The 18514-nt window shown below is 29.3% G+C and overlaps 1 pseudogene; it reads right to left on the bottom strand.

Annotated features, from left to right (window-relative positions):
* Positions 1 to 1281: 1281 nt before the first annotated feature.
* Positions 1282 to 17640, bottom strand: LOC132935759 (proton-coupled amino acid transporter-like protein pathetic; annotated as a pseudogene).
* Positions 17641 to 18514: the final 874 nt, after the last annotated feature.

The following is an 18514-nucleotide window of genomic DNA, read 5'->3' as shown; positions in this document are numbered from 1 at the left end:
TCCAAAACAAATCAAAATATTTTGAACATTTTATCGTGTATAGAAAATGCAAATATAAACGACCGGTGAAAATTGCATGTATATGTTCATTTGTTTTAGTCAGTTTTAGAGTTACACCAAAAACCAAAACCAATTTTGTGGAAAACCGATTTTGCGTAAAAATTCCCGCTTTTCCTTAATTTTGATGTTGTTTTTCCCTGCGCTTTTGAAAACTATTGGGAATTTTGACCTCCCCAATGCACCAAAAATATTCACATTCCCATCGAACAAAAGATACGAAAAAAGAATCGAAGCATTATTTGGACTACTTATCGTGTACAAAGACACAAACAAAAAAAATACACATCATTGTAAAATCATTGTTCCACTCAAAATCTAAAAAACTAATAAAAATCGAAATTTTCTTCCAAATATAAATAGCTAAAATGAGTCAAAATATTTTGAAAATTGTATTGTATATAGAAAATGGTAATATAAAAATTCGGTGAAAATTTCATTTATCTACGGTACGGTTTTTTTTTTGTAAAGTTACACAACATAACAAAATCGATTTTTTAAAAAAACTAGTTTTGCGTAAAAATTTCTGTTTTTCCTTATTTTTAAAACTACTGCGAATTTTCACTTTTGGCCAACTAGATTCACTTTTCTACCAGAAAATCGAAGTATTTTTACAGCCACAAAAGTTGATGATCGACAAAAAAAAAATAGACATCATCGGAAAACCAATACAATTATCGCTCCGCTCATAATCGAAAAAAAAAGTGATGGGGAGATCACCACCCGTGTCTACTCCATATATGAAACCATGAAGACATTGACTTTTAATCATGGCAGTCAGCACTCAGCTTATTATCAGTATTAGTTCCCGACGCCTAATCCACAGACCAAGATTTGTACATTTTGAATAGATAACATAGGTATTAATAGCACATAGACATAGGCGTAGCCAAGGTTTTTATGGCAAGTGCCTCAACTACCAATCCAAACAATTTATAATGTTAATATTCTTTAATATGTAAAATCACCTTTTTTGTAAACCCGTTTACTTTTACAAATATCTTTGAGGTAATCTTAACAAATCTATTTTAATGAAAAACACGGTTCTATTAAATTAATCAATTTTTTTACCTAAATAATTGGTTTAATTTATTTTTCATCATATTAAAATACATTTTTAATATAAATATAATTTAGGTACAATAAAATACATTAATTGTAAAAGTTATTTCATATAGCACCATTCGACGATACTATATTATGTCTGATTCGATTAATATTTATATTTTTTTTATAATACAATACAATCTCTTTAAAATGGAATCACCAACTGATTTTTCTATTATAGGGAGACTAAAATGTACGGGATATAGGTTATGTGAGATTGTTGTTATTTTCCGTTGTAAGGAGATTTCCGTCTAGTTTGGGTCTGATATAACAATATTTTAATGTATACAAAAAAATAATTTTAAAATTAATAAGGTAATATTATGATTTTTTGTATAAAAACTATCGAGATGAAAAACAAACTAAACAATTATTATCTTAATGATATAATAATAATAGGGGATATATTTAATTGGCAGGTTCTGTTAAAAAACACCTGGCACTACACCTAAGAATATATGCTAGTTGATAATGTAACCGGATTTCCAGTCATTGGGTGGTTGAATGAATTAATGTGGAGTTGATGGTTAAATTAACAGCCTGAGTGGCTTTGGGCTAGTACGCGGTAATTATATCGGTGATGCTGTTGATCGTGCCAAAGATTAGTGCCATTACGCCGACGACGATCAGCACTGCGTTTCGGACGGTCATCCAAATAGTTACGTTGTCCCAGTATGTGGTGAACTCTATCAGCACGGGCATAATTATGCCGAGAAGCGAGAAACAGAAGGCTCCAATGAGCCCAATGAATGGTCCAATTGTTGGTACGGCCACCGCGATTGCTACTGGGAAACCACAACCATGCAAACATATTATTATTATTATTATTATTATAATAAAAATATCAATTATAAGTTATAACATATTATAAACTTATTGTTGCAGACTAGGAACCCGAGTGTAAAGATTCCTAGTTCCTAGTTAGGTACATTTTGAATGACAATAGTTATAAGTTATAATAGTTTAAAAAAATATTAATATAATAATATATTATTAAGCATTTTATTTTATTTACTCAAGTATAGAATGTTGGATTTTAGAAAGTAAAATTGAGTTTTAGAGTGGGAAAATGAAAATTGACACAATATAGGGAAATTTAAAGTTTTAAGTATTCAAAATTTAACATCATATTTTTCTTTTGAAGGAAAACAAGAAAAAAATTAACCGGCTAAACTAAAGCATGAAATTTAAATTTACGGTAGTGTTACATACCAGACAAGGACACCAAAACCGTTCTCAAGATGTAATTGTGATAGACTGTGGCTTTTTCAAAGTTTTCCTGGATTGTGGTCCACATAATTTCCAAGCAAACAAAAAACTGTAGTCCGTACGTGCAGAACACGGCTAAGCTGATGCATATTTTAGCCACTTGTGCGGCACTGTAAACACACACGCACAGAAATATTAAAATGTTAAAGTTACTACACGCTCGTCGCAAAGTATATATAATATCTGATAATTCAGTGCACAACCTGGATCTTAACAAACTGTATAGTCATCAAATGTATATATATAAAAAATATTTGTTTCAAGCCCAAAGTACAGCACAATACTGCACAGTCTATAGCTTAGAATTTCATTACAAGTTTCTGAAGTGAGGGGCATTGAAGTAATGATGTGGCATCATATTGGTTTGGGGATAACTGTATAAGTTTGTATAAAACTAGCTTTTGGCTTTCACTACATTTTAAATAAATATATTGTGATGGGGGGGGGGGGGGGGGGGGGGGAGTGTATTGAAATAGACTTTGGAAGTTACATTATTGTAAATCTAGTTGAGTTACAGTGAAAAAAAATTATAAGGTATACAGGTTAGACAGGACAGTTAGGTGCTGCATGTTACACTCACACGTCTTCAGTGGGTAGGTTTAACGTTATACTTGATTTTGTTGTTCCACCATATTTCAAGTAACCGAAAAAACCAAGCAGAATGTACACAATGGTCACACCGCCCATGCCAATGTTCAGTACGCCAAACAGTCCCAAAAAGTCCCTAGGCGTTTTCATGTTGTTCTCCAACGGCATAACCTACAATAAGTAAAATTAAGACACGAAGACAAACAGAAAAAAAGAGGGGCTTAGTTAGCATAATGATGGGGATATAATTGTGATTTTGTCGAATTAAATCACAAAAAAAGACTTCAATGCAGTGAACTGTGTACACTTACTTAGAAGGTAACTTATAGGAATGAATATATTAGATTATTAAAAATATATTTATGATAATATTAGCACGATGATTTTTTCATGACTTCAATTGATTTAGTGTTTTTGTAAACAAAAAATTAAATTATTAAGAAAATCCATAAGGTATAATATTTTTAATTTTTAATACTCTCTTAGTTTAATTTATTGGGAATGAAGTAGCCCATAGGATACCTATTCAACCAATTGACCGCGTCTAAACACCCATAATTTATAAATGATAATATAACACCTTTCATGTTCAATTCAATACCTCAATTATTAAAATTAAAAATATGGGTCGTTATTTAAGAAAAAGAACACTTCAAGAAACGATCGACAAAAAGTCTAACTTTTCAATAAAGTATAACATACCACTCCAATGGCTTCCATGGCAAACACGGTGAGACAGAAGTATGTTGGGAATGTTTCAAGTGTCCCCACAGCCGGCCTTTTTGAAATGTTAGGTATCTCATCACACAGGATGTAGTAGAATGTGATACCTAGTCCAGCGGCCATCAACAGGTTGGCCACCATAGACACGGGGGCCAAGTACTTGAGATTGGGCACGTAGCTGAGCAGTATAAGAGGTATTAGCAGTATCAAAATAAAGTACCGGAGGTTCAGCTCGTAACCCATGTGATGTGTAAACAGCTGTTCGAAGTTAGAGGCGATGATCACAGTGTACACGCTGCACGTTCCAAAGTATGTGATGAACAGCAGCCAAAGCACAGACTGTCGGGTTAGTGACGAGAACTTTCGAGACCATTGGGGTCCGTAGGCAAACGCCACTTCAGCAACATCTGCGTAGCTCATGGATGACACTTTTGTTCGCCTGTAAAGCGTGGTGAGCACATTTCACCTGTAAAACAACAAGAGTATACGTATAATACTATGTATAATCAATGATAATACGTGGTAGAACACTGAAATAATCTAGGAACATTATTTTAGATCTGCTTTAAATATTATAGTCAATAATCTATAATTATTATAATATATACACTTCCTTAGATCCGATGTAAAGAAAAATAAAACTTATTAATAATTTAAAAATAGTTTATGTATATAGTCCGTGTGTGAATAGGAGAACCACGATTAGAAAATTAAGGGGACATCATTGCCAAGCAGTAGATTCTTGGAAATTTAACTAAAATAAGACTAATCCACCTATATAAGCTATCATTTCATAAGTGACCCTACAGAACCATAATCGTTCAAAACCTCCCCTGCAGTGTGAGAGCGGTTCACATTAAATAGAATTAGAATGCCCCATGGATGATGTCACTATAATTGCTTTATCAATGGGAACTTGCTGAATCACCTACGTGTGACTTTGGGGCAGAATTGTACACAGTCAAACACATCATTTCCAACTTTTCTAAACGTGCATTGCAAGTTGTCATCGAAGATGCCCTCCAACTAAGACTTATCTTGAAGATATCCACTGCCTTAAAGATTAGACTTAAATGTATTTATATAAATTAGCACTATTATACATAATTTTAAATACTTTCTTTAGTATATATTAAATAGTTTAATTGCTAACTAGGAGGATAAAACCTAACATATGTACAAAAATTAAGTATTTTATTTAAAAATATTCATATAATGCCCTAGTAAAAGGGCAAATATTTTAAACATTGCAACTATACTAACCAGTAAATACGAGCAATACGTGCACACCAACGATACAAACACTGTTGCAAATATGCCAGTTATAAGTCCCGAACACTGGAAAGCCAGCGGCATGGAGAGGATGCCAGTTCCTAGACACGCTTTCAGTAAATGAGTCAGGGTCTCACCATTGCTGCAAAAATTGAAATAATTAGTATGTAATAGTGTTAAATTATTCATATATGTACAGGTACCCTACACAAGGATGGGCAAGCAGTTCCTTAGATAGGTTAGTACATTTGTGACTTATATCTATATACTTTTTTGTATATCTTTTATCTTTTTTCTTGAGTTAAGTTTCTAGATAGAAAAGAAGATTTATACTTTTTTTAATTTGAAAATAACAGGACTTTGTCAATGTTAGATAGATATCCAATTAAAAACAAAAATAGTATTAGTTATTATAATTATTGTTTGATGAAATGTATCCTAAATTTTAGATATAGTATTTTATACTTATCTAAAGACAAAAAAAAAATTGTCTTTTGGGAAATTTTGAATGTATTTTTTATCTAGAGACTAGAAATTAAAATTGATATATCTCATGACTAAAATCTTATTTCTAAAATACTTTTTTTAAGTATCTTATCCATTTCTGCCTCTATGACATTACTTAAATATACAGTTATTGAATTTTATAAAATAGTTATAATCATTGATAAAATCAATAGTATCTATACTTATAAATAAAATGATGTTATACATTAAATTACATGATTAGTATAGCATCTAAAGAGTAATGTGAATTAGGAGGTAGGTAGATAGGTATCTAATACTCACGTGGGTTGGGTGTTCCAAGTTTCTCTCAAGGAATGGATCGAAGTAGTCAAGTGCGTCTTTGCCCTTTTCTAAAACGTTGCTAGGTTTTCGTCTGAATTGAATAAGTATACAAAGTGAAAATAAAAATATAAAATTAGATAATATAATGACTTTTGAGATGATTCTTAGATCTTTATTTTCGTAGGGGTAGCACAATAACACATTTTTTAGTAAAATATGATTTAATTGTTGATGAATAAATATGTGGATAAATAAAAATATGCTATTTTTTATTCCTTTCTATAAAAGCAATCCACTAAGATTTTGTATTGAATATGACAAAAAATTAAAATTAATTTAATGATATTTAAAAACCAAAACGTGACGCATAGATACCTATACAAATTTAGATTAACCTACTAAATTTATATATTTTATCCTCATTATGTCCGATAATTGATAATATACCTACTATCGAATTATATCATTATCCAGCTATAAATGTAAATTAATAACTACCAATTTAAGTATCTACACACACACAATTTGAGGAAAAGGAACTTGTGAATAATAAAAATAATTAATATAACTCACAAGTTTCGCGGTATTTCTTTCATCTTGGACTTTTCGACCAATAGGAACGACTGGAGTACCGGTTCTGTGCTCTGCGAACACTATAATGCAAACAACAACTATGTTATTAATTTATTTTCAAGATAAACAAGTTAATATAATATTTTATACAGGTTATTAACAATTTCCAAAACCTATAAATAATTAGCTTAAATATTTTGAACATATAATTGTACATAGAAAATTGTTAATTTAAATGATACTAGTGCAATGCTTGAAGCATCTAATACAAAAATGTTTTCAATAATAACAAAATAACATAAATTGCTTGAAGATAAATCGTTATTATATTATGTTAATACCTTATGTCGTCAAAATGTTAACTCTGATCACTCAAAAAAATTGGTATGGCTTTATGTAAATTTTTTTTTGTTTATTTCCAGTAATAAAACTTATGAAGGGTCTTTAGTTAAATAGTCCAACCTGAAGTGTTAAACTTTAAAACTGTATGAATTCTTCACTACAAAATAATTAGCAATATTTCATGATTTTTATGAATTTCATAAAACATTTTAACTTAAAATGCTCATAAATTATAAATAGTGACAATTTTTGATACTAAATTGATATTGTGAAAAACTAGTTCCCATCCACTTCAGAATATAAAGCAAAAATGAGTTGTTATTAAATAGTAAGAAATTAGATATTTTTCAGTGATAAGAGTCAACTTAAAATTATAATATTTGTCTTGTACTGTTGTAAAAACAAAACTTGCCTAAATTACTGGGTAAAAGTGGTGACTTAGAAAGTTAGAGCTACACAGCCATAACGTTTATAATAAAATGCTATTTTTGCATTCCAAGACACATAATTGCATCGAAAAATGAGTAAATAATAACCTGAGTTGACATATGTATAATATATAAAATTTATATTATATATGTATAGTTGAGATGTACGCCAATTCAACATTAACTTACTATATCTGGGATGACGTAAAAAACCACATGATGTATAACAATATAGAACTTTTGAAAATACTTGACACTGATGATCATGAGCAATACATTAAGCAAGTTTTTAGTTAAATACATTGTAATAGTGATAGACGTAGTCGGAATACACGCCGTATTTCTGAAGATAAAATACACGCGTACAATTGTTTTGGTAACATTTTGCGGGTAGTTAGTATATTACTTTTTGCGGTAGTTAGTATATTACACAAATACCTACCAACAATTGTAATAACACAATACAGATATATCCAAACATAATATTATTTAATTAAAAAGTTATTTTTCCATTTTTTTATTAAATATTTAATTTTAACTAACATTTTAACATCAGACATATATTCCTAAAATTGGCTGGGTGAAACCGACAAAATAAAAATGTACACCAGAAAAGTATTGGGCGAAAATTATTACAAAGAATGTACACCTGAAATGTATTAGGCTCAACCCTCAATTTACATTTGTCCACATGAAGGTAACGACGATGATACCATAAATCATAACGTTAAAATAATAATAAATGAATAAACAAAAATATAACTTACCATAATTGTGATTTAAACGGTTTGTTTCTTTTCACGAAATGAGTACCTCAACTCCGTAATTAGGTAGAGCGACTATAGACTTTATTATACAATCACTGTACTAGCTGGAGCTGTATTCATACAGTGCAGCTTTTCTGCGGTTATATTAATGACACAGTCTGTAAAATAAAACGTACCTATCATTAATATACCGCTGCCTCAACAAAACGGTAAATCGCGTGAGACTGATCACTGAGCTTACCACCTATTGAGCGTCATCGCTGTCCCGCAGATTACGAATTCATTATAAAATTCCCTTTGACACGAGCCCCAAGCGTGATGACGTAATTTCATTGACATCGTCGTACAACATTTACATCGTGTCTTTTATGATTATAATATAATTAAATTAATTGTTATTATCTGGAGACATTTCACGACTGTTACACGTCATCACAAATCACACTTATGTTGCACTCACGACGATAATTATCACGTATAATCTCGTTTATTTATTTCAAATTCCTAATCACTTTCTACACATACAGATTATATTTTCTACATAATATTTATTTCGGGTTCTAGTGGAAAGATGAAAACTTGTATTTTGTGCACAAAACATCCTTATTCTTATCTATGTAAAAGAACAGGCTTGTTTTATGTTCCGATCTGACGATATCGATCTGTATTAAACGGATCAGTATTATAATTTATACTGTTAATCTTAAGAGGATGTCACACCCACATGTGTTGTCTCAGTCTTACAAATGTACAACATAGCAAAACCTGTTTGTAGTAGTGGCTCCAAAATTTCTGAACATATAGGGTGGACAATTATCTATGCAACAGCGTGCCCATATTTTAAATAACATAAATACAATAAAAGTTATTTGCTTCTAAGCTTTTTTTACGTGCTGTGAAAATTTGGTAGTTCTACAACAAATATGGTGCGAGAAAAGTTGTCCCACGCAAAACAGTTTTTGCTATGTTGTACATTTGTAAGACGGAGACAACCCATGTGAATGTGACATCCTCTTAACAAGATATCTCTGCAGGCGTAGGAGCCATTTTTCATATTTGGGATGGTCTGGCTAAGTTGGAGAACTAGTACGCTTTTATGTTAGTAGGGTCGTCGCCAATGACATTTTAACGTGCAACGTATAAAATAAATAACTAACGCCATAAAGTTGGGTAGACCAAACGCTGTGATTAGGTTAGGTTAACCTTATATAGTTTTATAAATAACTAGTTTTCCCGCTTGGCAACGCCTATGTCAAAGATTCGTTTTTTTTTTAAAAAATATATTTGTATATTCTATTGATACATCTACTAATTTTATTATAATAGTAATTTAATATGCATTATGCAACCATTGGTGAACACTTGAACAAACAAAATCAATTTTTTTCGTAAGCTATATTTTTTAGCTAACTATAGGGGTTAAAAGTCAAAGGACAGAAAGAAAAAATAACGTTGATATAATAAACCAAGAAGTGGAAAAGTTTTCGGACACCAACTTAAGCATAATTCGTTTATGACAAATATATTTGAAGGACGAATAAATTATAAATAAATAAATAAATAAATAAATAAATAAATAAATAAATAAATAAATAAATAAATAAATAAATAAATAAATCATAAAGGTAAATGCAGACCGAGGAAGGCATATATATATATAAGAAATTATAAGACAAGCTGACTATAGTCGATATTTATAGACATGAAAAGACTGGCTTTTAACAGGAAAGAATAGAGAAACAGATTTGCAACGACAAGGCAAGGCCTTTTGTAGAGAAGTAGATAGGGGTCGTAAAAGTAAGATAATATAAACACCCTCCAGGACTCAAGGAATCTATACCTATAAACTATAACTTTTATTGAAAACGGTCCAGTAAAGTTTTTGAGTCTACTAAATTTGTATAAGCTAAAATACATTTTTAGCTGTATAACCAGACTCCACGCCTGAGAAAAAAATATAAAATACAGCGCTGTATAGTTGTATAGGTGTATAGGTATGGTTTTAGTGTTCCTAATTCGAATCATACAATTCAGTTCAGTGACGGATTGGATATATAATCATACATCACTTGGTATAAATGAATGGGGGGGTTCTAAGTTCTAACTACTGTCTAAACGTCTAAACTTTCCTGATATTTCTAAAAATAATATGAAATTCTCACAAAATCGGTCAAGTAGTTTTCGAGTACCTACCTATATAAGGAAATATACATTTAACAATCATATTTGTTTAAGTTATAATATATCTATTTGATGCACCTCATCTGCACGATACACCAATGGCAACAATGTATAAACAAAAATAAAATGTCGATTTCCATCGAAATTCTTTAAATCCTTGTACAAGGGCCTCTTTAAAATGCGAATTTTTAAAAATCCTTTCTTTATGCACCTATACTCGGTGGTAACGAAAGTACCATGAAAATATCAAGTCTTCAGCTATCATAGTTAAGGCTCTACATTAATCAGTCAGTCAGGCATAAAATGTATTTTCAGTTTTCCCGAATTTTCCAATTTTCCTTTCCATAAAAATCTTAATTGGACTAATAAACATTTTGTTTAAAAAATGAACCAAAACGGCCAACCTGTTCTCAAGTAGCGCAATTACTAATGAACAGCATTTATATTTTTATTTGTATAGATTATTTTTTACATTTGTATTATTTACGGCAATCTAATTCATTTTTCTAAGACGTATTGTACATTAAAACCTTTCCTGAGACTCAGTCAATCCATTAGTGAAAAACTGTACTAAAATCCATTAAGAACTTTTCGATATTATGAACGTACATACAAAAAAGTTCCACATAAATAGATGAATTTATAAAATTAACATAATACACTTAACATAATATTATAATATGTATTAAATAATAAATATTCGATTGTATAGTTAAAATTGAAAATATTATATATATTTAAAATTATATTATAACATTTCTACAATACAATTATATTTAGAACGTTTTTGAATATAAAAATGTAATTAATTTAATTAATTTAATTATTTTAACACATTTGCCCTTTTCACTAATCATGTTTCGCACTTCATATTGGTCCATTCTAAAAACTAAAATTAAAATTGCTTAGTAATATTTGTAAAAATAATATCGTACAACGAGTGTTGGAAATCAATTAAACGTTACTCAATCATGAATATTATTTACTATAGTCAAGCTTAGGTCTAGTTTGCATTAAATATTATAATTACACAAAAGAGTATATAATCTTAATGTATAGTCGTATAGATAATATAATCGTATCAAATATCAAATATAACAAATTTCATAAATTACGTGTTTGAAATCACAAACTTATTTTGATACGTCATGAATTCATGATATTTGCTAATGTTTGGAACCACTTATATATTTATGAACCGACTATTAGGAGACAACTAGTAGGTACTAAACCCTTTTCGTTTACGATAAAATACGATCAAGTACGTCGGGATGCAACTCGTAGGTATATAGTCGGGAGGCAATTCGTATAAAAATTATTGACTTTTTTGACTTCGGGAGGCAACTAGTGTGTGAGCCCGATAATTCAATAATTAAACAAAATAATAGGGAATTTAAAAAATAATAATAACATTATCCAACTATTCGTTCTTGGTACCTCTTCTGCCTACCTATCAGTTGTTAAAACTTACGTGTCCCAACCACCCCACATTTAAATTTTCAATTTTTTTTTGGCAAATATTTAGAATGTATTTAGCATGTATAATATGCACGACTATTTGTTTGTTTTATATAACTATTTTTCTACTATTACGTATTTTATAATTTAGTTCATTGCTAAATATAGACGTAGGTTTGGAACGGATTAGACAAAGTGAGGTACATTTCCCCAACCTCCACCAAAAGCTGATTTAAAAAAAAATTACATTACAAACCAATATAAACCGAATACAAACGAATGGTAAAACGAAAAATAGAAATTCGAAATTCAAAATTGTGGGAGAGCTGGGGAAATGTATCTTGGCACACGTATTGTCACCATCATTACCATCATTAACCATCATAGCGTGAGAAAGAGGAGGGCTTGGTAACACGTGTGAAATATGAAAACAGATTTTGGGAACCAACGGGTGACGGTAGAGTACCTACCGGGACCAACCGTGCAAATAAATGGTAATTGCATATTGAATAAACCTATAATTAACCTATAAGAAAACATTTGTAAATAAGTGATGTTGATGAATGAAGGAGGGGGGGAGATACACATATACACATATATACAACTCCCCGCCTATTTTTGATACCACTCTTAATTAAAACGGATGCAAATTACAAAAGTGGGTAAGCATGCAAATATATTTTAAAAAAAAAATTCAGTTTTTTTATCATTGTGAAAATGGCGAATCCGCGCTGGCCGCTGATAGTGATGGTAATATAAATTCATGTGACCGTGATACTATAAACACACCCCCCCCCCCCCCCCACCACATATCATAATTGTATGTGCAAGTATATTTAATGAATTATTATAGATTTTATTTATTTTTACTAAAATGAAAAATAAAATTGATATTAATTCATTAAAATGCTGAAACTAAATTGTTTTAATCCAGAAGGTTATAAGCAGGGCTAGGATTTGTATGCAATAAAAAACGGTAAAATATGCATTTTATTTACCAAAATATGCAAAAATATGCATTTAAATTTTTATAAGATAAACACAAAAATATAGTTACAAAAAAAATATTTTTTTGTTGAAATACATCAGTGATTAGCTGTTTGTCTTTAGGGTCACGTTACCAGTTTTTCAAATTTTTCACAATTCTATAAAATTTGAAAATTAAATTTTATATTTTAGTTGCCACTTCAATTATAAGACTTTTACACTAATCTACTACCTGATACCTATTTAGGGGGGGGGGGTGATAGGGTGTATTATATCGAGAAAAAAAAACGACTTTCTGGGAATAACGCTCAATCTTTGTAGAATTGTCGGATTCCGATGACTTTTTTTTTATCTGAAAGAAAGAAGACTTCCTACAGCCCACACCAATCTCTGATTTTGTATTTTATTTCAAATAATTGTATTAAAAAATTTGTAAAAAAAAATGTTTTTTATCTTGTATTTTTTTAGACATATTATAAAGTTTGAGAATGAAATATTGAAAAACAGAGATCGATGCGGGCTGTAGAATATTTCTCTCTAGCAATTAAATAAAAAATTATGAAATTTGGTTGATTCTATAAGGTGGTATCATTATTTCCGCAGAATATATTTTTGAGGACAAAATGGCATCGGCATCGGGCGCCTTAATATAATATAATTGAGAAAAAAAAATAATTTAGAAATAAATTTTATCGTTAATTATAAAATTCACATTCACTACGAGTGTTACATGCTACGATCAAATATTTTTTCAAATTTTCGAAAATGAATGTCAAATTATTTAATCTTTTATCGCATACCTATTGTACCATAGGATTGTATTTATAAAAATAAAATTTATGTTTGACAAAAATCCAAGTATTATGAAATTTACTATAAAACATTTATTTTTCGCATTCTTATAATCAAAATGTACAATAATATTCATTTTATTCAATATATGCAATAATATTCATTTCATCCAAAATATGCAAAAACATGCAAAATAAAAATACCACCATTTATCTCATCATGAGGTGTTTCGTGGACATTACTGACAAAATCAATAATAAGAAGTCGCAAAAAAACATGCTTTTGCATATAAATCCTAGCCCTGGTTATAAGTATTTCTTTTATACGAGTATTTTATAATTTAAAAAAATACAATAGAACTAAATATTAGTTTATTTTATCCAACTATCTACTTTATGTTGGTGTAAATTTAAAATTTTAGATTCTGAGCGGAGCGATGTATGTATTGATTTTACAATGATGTGTGTGTTTTTTTTTTTTTTTTGTTTGTGTACACGATTAATAGTCGAAATAATGCTTCGATTTTCAACTTCAGTATTTTATTCGATGGGAAAGTGAATCTAGTTGGTACTTTGGGAAAGTCAAAATTTAAAATTCCAAATAGTTTTCAAAGGCGACCGAAAAAACAAAATAAAATTAGGGAAAAACGGGAATTTTTAAGCAAAATCAGTTTTTGACAAAATCGAATTTTAGTTTTTGGTGTAACTTTAAAACGAATGGTTGTTTATATTTGCATTTTCTATATACGATAAAATTTTCAAAATATTTGTATTTGTTTTGAACTGTTAAGAAACATTTTCTGGTTTCCAATTTTGTTAGTCTTTTTTTCTATGAATGCCAATAAAACTTTATTTGTTAGGTAAAAAAGCTTGAAAATTTAATACAAGGCTCCTACTATATTGTTACAATGACATTTGAAAAATATGAAAAATCCTTAGTCACAGTTTTTATTTATAAGCATTTAAAGTTCAAATCTTGACAAAATACGAAAAAATCACTAAAATTAGCAAATTATTTCGAGTTGAGAATTCATAAAAATTTTTCTTTTTAAATCTAAGATTTGAAAATGTAATACAAGATTATCTATAAGTTTGTCTACCTTTATAAAAAAAAAAATGTCTACAAGAAATTCGAATTAAATTTTTATGAACGTTTGAAATTCATATTTTCACGACATTTGATATTCACTCGATTTCTCATGTTACGATTTTCTTATTTTGTTGTAATTAAAAAACGAATGACTGTAGATACTTTAAAATTTCACTGAATGTTTATATTAGCATTTTCTATACACGATTAAATTTTGAAAATAATTTGACTCTTTTTGAGTTGTTTACGGACATTGTCAGTTTTCAATTTTTTCAGTTTTTTTTTCTATAAATATCAATAAAATTTTATTTGTTGAGTAAAAAAGCGTGAAAATGTAATGCAAGGCTTCTGATATATTGTTACAATAGCAGTTGAAAAATATTAATATATAGGCACATTTTTTTTTATTAGCATTTAAAATTCAAATTTTGACAAAATTTATCAAATTTAAAGTTTAATAATTATTTTGTAGTTAAAAATTTATAAAATGTTCAACTTTTATAGCTAAGGATAGAAAACTTAAAACAAGGCTCTACGTAAATAGGTCAATATATAAATTACTTAATACACAGTATTACTGTGACTAACTAACCGTTATCGCTCAGAATCGTTTTTTTCTTATACAATGATATTATATCATTGAATTCAAATTTAACACCATCCATTACAGTGACGCACTTGTAACCTACTGTACAGCAGAGCGACCTTCACTTACTTACCCACTTTTTTGTTATTTAGTATACCTATTTTGAAATGTTATACTAATATAGTACTAATTGAAAAAGTAATAGCATTAACAATATTGAGTCATATCAACAGAAAATTAGTTTATCAGTTTTTCCAAAAGTTATATATACACTTTAATAGGTAGGTAATAAATTGAATACTTTTATACCTATATATAAAATAGTTCTAATTACCATTATATACATAATTTTAGAATTATATTTTACAACTCAGTAGGTATGAATCATTATGTGTCTTACACAACTTAACTATTTAGTTTTATTATTATTATTACAGATGGCGCACTAGAATTCCTTTGTACAAAAGCTAAATTACAGTTTGAAGAAGTAAAAGTAAGCTGTATAATTGTTGGTTATCTTTTAATACGGAGGTCACTACTAGTATTGGAAATGCAATTATGCCAACAAAACTCATTGATGATTCTGAAATAGATTTTAATGAGGACAGTGGTGATATACGAAAAAATATTATTTTTAGATAATTACGATACTGATGAGAATGAATTGATATATACATAATAATTTAGGTTACCATGTGTGTTTAAAATCTTGTTAAAATTTAATTTATATTCTTCAGCATTTTCTAATGCGTAGATACTTATTATATAAATGTGTACTAACATTAGCGTGCACACAAGTTTATTCTGAAAGGTCTTTCTTAAAATTGAACATTTTCAAATTAGACTACAATTTCTGAAGGACTATTAAATTCCTTAATATTAATAAGTACCCAACATGTCTTATTCCTAATACTAATTAAGTATGTATGTCATAAAAATATTATCTGAAAGTTCAACTTGCTTGGTAGAATATTATAAATTTGGTAGGTACAAATGTTTTAAATTTTCATTTATACATTCAGTAGTATTGCCTTAAGTAAACATAAACATAACACAAAATATATCATGTAGGTACATGATATAAGTTTTACTATTATTTTGTATGAATATGTATAAATAAACTATGCATAATTATATAATATCTATAATACTACATAGCACAGTATAATGTTTTGCTTAAATTCAGCAGTTTTCAAGTTTAAATTTGCGCCCGTGCCTTCTTTACCAGTCCTCGCCTGAGTGTAGACTTTTATTTTCCACTAGTATTATTTGTTATGACTGATGAGTTTATGATAATACTAGTAGGTAAACTAACCAAGCCAACCAGGAAACTAATTAACACTTTAGAACTTACAATTAAAAACGGTAAAATCATATTATATTTATACAGCCATGTAATACTCATAACTTGTTACATAAATACTATACGTACACACTTACAATATTTGTACAAGACGTATCTACTAGTGTCAAAACATATTACTTTTAAACCACCAATTTTGATGATATAAATTGAAAAATTATTTTATTTTTCAGTATTCATTTTAAATTTTTGAAATATGTACATAAAAGCGAAAATTGTACAAATTATCTAAAAATACCTATGTATTTAAGACAAAATACGTAAAAAATACTTTTTTTTTTTATTATTATTTAAATTACAATTTATGTTTACAATAAGTATAATATATGTGAGCTAATACAAAAAAGACAGTGAGTAACATGAGTAAAGAAATTACCCAGCAGTAATACTTTTGAAGAAAAATACTTGTAAAAATATTTCCTATTCTATTGAAAATCATTGACGGACACTACTGCTGTAATACACCATTTTTATGTAGTGGCATGACTGCTATAGTAGTAATATGTAACATTTGATATTATGGCATTACAGACATAGCAGTACTAATTCTAATGGTATCAAATTAATGTAGACTTTCGACTGACGCATTGTATTTTCTTAGATAATTGGGCACTCGTTGGGCACTGACTTATTTCATAGGAATAATAAATTAATTTAATAAATAGTGTGTTCTCATAGCAGGTTATAAGAATTTAGAAAAATGACAAGTGTCCGTCAATATGTTAATTAATTTATCATGTCTTAGTAAAAATATATATTTCCATATAAATCCCAACCTAACTCATCAATTATAGGCATATATTGTATAAGAATTTGTTGTAAAAAATACTGACAGTGCCTCATAATTTCAAGTTCCAAGCAGATATTCTAAATGTGATTACGGCTGTGCATATCTCCGTGTGGAGTTTCTATGAACAAATAATATATGAGTGCTCACTGCTATTGAGCAGTCCAAATAATCGAACATTCAGATGTATCAATAACCATTTTGGTTCTCGTTCGTCGCACCATAAGATAAAATATACAAATAATTATACTCACGTTCAATTCAGTAAGACAACAGACATGACGTGAATTCATTACCTATTCTCTGAGCATTTGACAGCAGTAGTGCTACTGTACTTGCACTGCAAGGCGTCAGCGGGTAGGTATTCACCATAAAATAACGATTAATTAATTAAATAACGGATAAATAATATATTTAGTACAGGAAAACTAATGGCGATTAAATGCTTTAATGCTACAATATTAAAATGCATAAACACTCAGTTAATTTCATGAGTCAAGAGTATTAGAAATATTTTGAATTTTTAGCAGTTGCAATCACAATCTTTATCACATTCCGGAAAATCGAGCGTAGGACACTGGCAGGCATAGTAGAAGCGGCAGTCAAACAGCTGATCAATTTGCTTACATTTTGCCAGTGGCTCACTGGCTCGGCTTGAAGTTGGCAGCGGAGTCTCGGCATGATGCTGGAACGTATTTTAAATGAAGATACGGTTACAAGATCATACCGAGCAACCGGCAAAATTTCAAGGTCAACCACAGATAAGGATAATAATTATTACCCATAGCTGAAAGGTCATTAGGTCATTTTTTCAGTGAACAATGGAATTTTGATAGCTGTCGGTTCTATTACGTTCTATGACGCAGGCACGGCCACAATTAAAGATATTATAATATATTGTGTAAAAACATAAAGTAGTATTCAATTGTTATTTCATTAAATATTAATATTATTATAATATAAAAGTAAACTTAAATAATCGGAGTAGATAGCCAGATAGGTAGGAAAATTCAGTAGTAAATATTTTTCAATTTTATCCATTACCTAGGTATCGGTAATTCTTAAAACAAATTTAGAAAATATCTCCCTATTGGATAGAAAAATTATGGTCATACTATGAATAAAAAAGATGACCCCTCTCCCTAAAGTGGTGTATTGACAAACATAATTGGCAAACTACTCGATATTTTCCACTTCGAAGAAAATGTATGAATCATAAATCTGTATTACCTAGCTGAATACCCGGGGAAAAATTGTGATTAATTAACTTCTTTTGGGTGGAAGCTGTAGAAGCAAAATATTTTATATTTTAACTTTTAGCCATCCGCACGGCGTTACCGTGAGACTAGCCTGTGA

The sequence above is a fragment of the Metopolophium dirhodum genome, chromosome 1 (genome assembly GCF_019925205.1).
Source record: "Metopolophium dirhodum isolate CAU chromosome 1, ASM1992520v1, whole genome shotgun sequence".
In the NCBI taxonomy this organism is placed as follows: domain Eukaryota; kingdom Metazoa; phylum Arthropoda; class Insecta; order Hemiptera; family Aphididae; genus Metopolophium; species Metopolophium dirhodum.
The sequence above is the reverse complement of the archived record's forward strand: the minus strand, read 5'-3'. Positions and strand labels throughout refer to the sequence as shown.